Source organism: Camelina sativa, chromosome 19 (genome assembly GCF_000633955.1).
Source record: "Camelina sativa cultivar DH55 chromosome 19, Cs, whole genome shotgun sequence".
Taxonomy (NCBI): domain Eukaryota; kingdom Viridiplantae; phylum Streptophyta; class Magnoliopsida; order Brassicales; family Brassicaceae; genus Camelina; species Camelina sativa.
This window is the reverse complement of record NC_025703.1, coordinates 26,388,956-26,394,511: the sequence shown is the minus strand read 5'-3', so window position 1 is coordinate 26,394,511 and position 5,556 is coordinate 26,388,956.

Below are 5,556 nucleotides of genomic sequence, written 5' to 3'. Positions count from 1 at the left end.
AAAAAAAAAAAAAAAAAAAAAAAAACTTTCCAAAGAACTAAATTTTTTTTGAAAAAAAAAAGCTTCTTTGCAACCAACGTAATTCTTGATCAAAGACAAAGAGATGGCTTTCTTTTTTTACTTGCAAATTTAATTCTTAACGCAGATTTAATATTAAAATGCTTAATCAAAAATTAGAGGAGGTTTGAATTCGAGGGAAAAAAAAACTTCAACCGCAAAAAAGATCTTAGAACCATATAAAAAAAAAAAATCATGGAATACACAATCTATAGAAACTCTAACAAGTTTAAAAGAACAAATTAGGAAAAACAAAACCGGATCTCTGGAGAACTCTCAATTGAAAATTAAAAATGTGTAACGTGTTAATGGGCTTAATTAGTAAATATCGTTGTCCATAGTTTTCCTTTTTGACGGGGATGTGTTTGTGAGATTATTTTGTTTTGGTGAATTTATGTTTTGTTATATACGACTCCCGTCTTCTTAATTAGTTCTAACTACGTACGTGATTGCGAGTTTCTTTTTAAAGCATAAATGACTAAGGTAATAGATGTATTTTATGAGATTTTATCAAACGAATATGTGCATGAATGGTTACATATATAGATGCAAATCATGCAATCATGCATAACACGAACTAGAATTTAACTAACTCCCTGGAAGTGTATAGGATTTTAAAAAATTAAACATTTCATGTTTTTGGGTTTCTAAAACATTCTTGACTGACAAAACAGTTGTCCGATTGGAGTGTATATATATAATTTATCAAACAAATATCCTTCCTCCCAAAGAAAATAAAATAGAGTGTTGACAAAATAAAAATAGCTTATAGAAATTAGAAAATGATTTCATGAATATATTGATGATTTAATAAATAAGAAAAATAAAAGTAAGGATGCATATATGTAGAGAGCATGAGTGTGGACTCATGTAGGATAACAAAACTCTTTCTGTACTTCTTCTTCTTACTTCACTTCACCTCTACTGAGTTTCATTTTCTTCTCTTTTGTTAGTGACACAAGAGAGAACGTCTGTCACTGTTTCAGTAAATAGGTAACGACTTCCTTAGGATTTCAGCGTAGTAAAGATGCTAGCTTTCTTTCATTTTTGTGCTTCTTATTCAACGAAAACTATATTTTTGAAGTGATTCGGTTTGGTGCAGAAACGAGATAACAACGTCGTGGGTCACTCTAGGAAACTAAACATTCAGGTAACAGAGTCTTATTTTGCAGAAAGACTTGAACTTTTTGGGAAATGTAACCTAATGAAACATAAAAGCTCGCTTATTTATGAGAAAAAGTTCCATTTTTTTCAAGAATCAGAGAGAAAGACGAGTGTTTTTTGTGTTTGTTTTGTAGAAAGACTTGCACTTTTTGGGTAATGTAACCCAAGGAACCATAAAAGCTTGCTTATTTATCAGAAAAAAAGTTCATTTTTTTCAAGAATCAAAGCTAAAGACGAGTGTTTTTTTTTTGTGATGTGTTTGTTTTGTAGAAAGACCAAACCTTTTTCTTGTGAAATGAACCTCAGAGAGACATATAAAAGATAAAAGTTTGCATCTTGAGTTTATATTTTCCACCTAAGTTCGAATCTCATCTGTCTGCTCCGATCCTCTAGCATTTCTCCGTTTCAAGCTTCCATTTTTAAGACGTTTTGAGCTTCGTCTCTCCTCTATTCAAACACAAATCTCCAATAAACTTCTTGTGATTTCGATTTGGTTTGCCAGTTTTTGTCTCTCTTTCTTTTATGCGTGTCTTCCCTTGGCTCTGTTTGTTGATTTCTTTTCCTTGTTGGGACCTTTTAAATCTACAATCTTTTCTTAAGCGATGCTTAGAAGTTGGTTGTGCTTTTGTTACATGAGCACTAAATAGTTATGAAGTGGGTTTCGATGACTTGAAAAGAAATAACTTGATGCTAAAAGTTTATTGAGGTGTGTAGTGTAGAGCTTGATATGGAAAATATGTTGCTTTGATTTATCATTGCATTAGCATCTTAAATTTTATGATATCAATACTTCAACCTCTCTAATCTGTTATGTCTTTTGAAACCCTGGCAGGCACTCTGTCTGAACAAAGATGAGTGACCAAGGTCCAAATACGATCCCTGTGAAGGTAAGTGACAACATAACTATATGTTACTATGTTAGGCAATGTTAACTAATAACTACTAATAGGATTACTTATATGTTGTATATGTGTGTAGTGCAAGCTCACTATACCTAAAGAAGTTTATGAGTTCTTTGAGAGTGTTCAAAAGTATATCCCTGGTCCGATTATGGCTATGATCATATCCTCCAAACCTGATGATGATCAGATCGAAATTGTCGAGAAGGTGGAAACACTTCATACGCTTGGTGGAAAAAGCACACGGTAATATTCTATTAAATTATACTGTTATAGAATAATCAGTGGTTGTGTACGAAATATATGGGTTTACTAATAGTCGGTCGTCGTTATGTTTTATTGCAACTATCATGTGTTGGTTTTCAGGTCGTGTCCGACTCTTTGAAGGGTATTAACTGGAAAAAGTACATGGGTTGGATAAGAGATCAAGGACCTCATAGTGAGATCTCTTTCCCAAACTAATGATTCTATTGTGTGTATCTTGAATATCTGAAAGTTTTCTCATCACTTTCAACTTTCTATTTTCGCAGATACTTGCTGGGCTATTGTGGTTGCTGAGTTGATTAGTGCACTAAGATTTATTTTAAAGTATGATGCAACATACACTGATTATTCGGCTCAGTATTTGGTTGATTACGCTGATCAAGCTAAAGGATTGGAGAACCACTCAAAAGAAGGGCATTATTGTTACACACACTCTATCGCCAAAGGCTTAGAGTTTGTAAAGCATGGAGGTATACCATTGGCAAAACACTGGAAGTATGTAGGTTGTCGAAAGCCACCTGCTTATTCTCCACCAAAGGATCACTCTCATGTTCGTATAGCTTCAGTACAACGAAGGTATAAATTACATGAGGCATTACCCCAACTCCAGTTTCACCCCATTGGAGCATCCTTGGCTATCTTTCAACCAGATTATCAGAATATCAAAAAGGTACAAAACCATAAATTCAGATTTTACAACAACTTTTTTTATGATTTCATTAGACAACAAGCTTATGTATTCTATGTTTTAATTTGTTAGGGAAAGTACCGGGGACCTATGTCCAAAGGATCTATATATAAAGGTCTCCATGCTGTATCAATATCACTACAAGAAAACAATTGATTTGCGATGGAAGAATATCTAATAAATCCCTCGCAAATCGACTAAAGCAACGGATTTGCGAGGAAAGTCAATTCCTCGCAAATCGCTTCTCGCAAATTGGTCAACGTTGCAAATCCCTCGCAATATTTGCTAGGAACCAAATTTAGTTTCTAGTTAATCTCTCGCAAATTTTGCTATTACAATTGCAACTTTATTTTCGGTCGCAACCTTTGAAAAAAATTATTAATATGAAATTGAACCATAATTAGCCATTTTTGCAGTTTGTGATTAGAAAAATTTATTTTGATTAAAAGTAATTAAAACTGCACTTAAAATAAATAGTAGTTTACAAAAAACTTAATTAAATATTTCTATATATATTTATATGAAATAAAAACTTGATACAAAATATCAACATTAAAAAAAAATATATATACACCAAATTTACAAGTTACATAATCTATTTTGTTGACTTGTCTCTTTTTGTCGTTGACCCTTTAGTCACCACAGTCCACAGCTCCTTCGTGTCGTGACTTCTCTCTCATTGCTTTGCTATGTTCTTTTTAAACATTCAGTCTTCCTCTTTTCTGAAAATAAAAAATCACCAAAAATAAGATACACATACACACACACAGAAAGATTAATATTGATTTCAATACCAAGCTAACATCACAAAATCGAAGCAGTGAAGGAAAAGACTAACCGAAATTGTTGTCGAGCTTAAACCTGTTGCCTTTATTCGTTTTTGCTTTTGTGAATCTATAAAACAGAATAATATTCATAAACTGAGGAAAATAAACGAGATTGCAATACAAAACTCTAATTTTTTTTCAGCTAGGTGCCGACGAACGAAATCTAAGGACCGAAAAACATACCTATATCAGATCTGTTGTATAATCGAGAAAAATACCATTGGCTCCTCTGAACCACAAGCACCATCATCCTCCTTCCTCGCTCTTTACATCTCACGAACATCGCTACCTCTCCTCGCGCCGCCACCAGAAAAATATATTTTCGGTTCCCTCTCCAAATCATCATCTCCGCTATAAACGCTAAGCAGCCATGGCTAAGAGAGAGAGGGAAGGGAGCCATAGATCTCGTAGGAAGAGGAGATAATGTTAAGAGGTAGAGAAGGGAAGTCAAAAAAGTAAATCCATCCATTCCTTTTATTGTTATCAACGGTGGATATCAAATGAGGTGTGACCCTCTCCTTTAAGAATTAGCCAATCAGAAACAAGTCTGTTTATTTGTATTTTAAAAGTTTTTTCTTATGTTATCATTATACTAAAAAAGACAAACTAGAGTATATCACAAAAACTATTTACAAATAATTTGATAACATAATTAAGTTCATTCGCAAAATAATTAGAAAAACACAGTGTCTCAAATACCTTGCAAATATTGTTAGGGAATTGCTAAGGTCCCTCCCAAAAGTCTAGCAAAATTATAAAAAATATACAATTTTTGTTTCCAGATACTTAATTCTCCCAAATGTTTAAAATTTTAACAAATAAATCCATAAACTAAAATTCAAAAAAAAATCAATTTTTTGAAAAATCTGCTAGAGAATTGCGAGAAACCGTAGCAAATCCCTTGCAAAGTCTTTCGCGTTTAGGTTTTGAAGTTGTCATTTGTGTCAATATTTGCGAGGAAAATGCTATAACTTGAGTAGTTTGCGATGGATTTGCGACGGATTTGCTAAATGTCTAGCAAATCAGTCGCAAATTTGTCGCAAATCTTGAATATTATTTTATAAAACCCATCAAAAAAAATTTAAAAAATTAGTCAAATAAACTTTCAAGTATATTATAAGGTCCAATGGTCTCATCATACTCTTTTCTACCATCAAACTTTCCAAAATTATACAATTTTGCATTCCTCTAATCATTAACTATCTTCTACTATATCTTCTATATATGTTCATTACATTGAGACAAACATATATATATATATATATATATATCTCCGATAGTTTTGTGTTGCACTGCCCTATCTTTGATTATAAGTCTTGGATTCATCTTTTCAATCATTAATAGTAATGTAATTAGTCTTTAGGGTTTAGGGTTTGAAGTTTGAAATGCAATTGCGACGAATTTGCTATGCATCTAGCAAATCTGTCGCAAATCTTGAATATTATTTTATAAAAACCATCAAAATAATTTTTTTAGAATTGTTCAAATTAACCTTCAAGTATATTATAAAGTCCAATGGTCTCATCATACTTTTCTCTATCATCTTTTTAATCATTAATAGTAATGTAATTCAGAATAATTCACCTTATAAACATTCAATTGTATTTCATAATAATTCTTTAAAATTTTGTATATTTATAAAAAAAAAAAAAAAAAA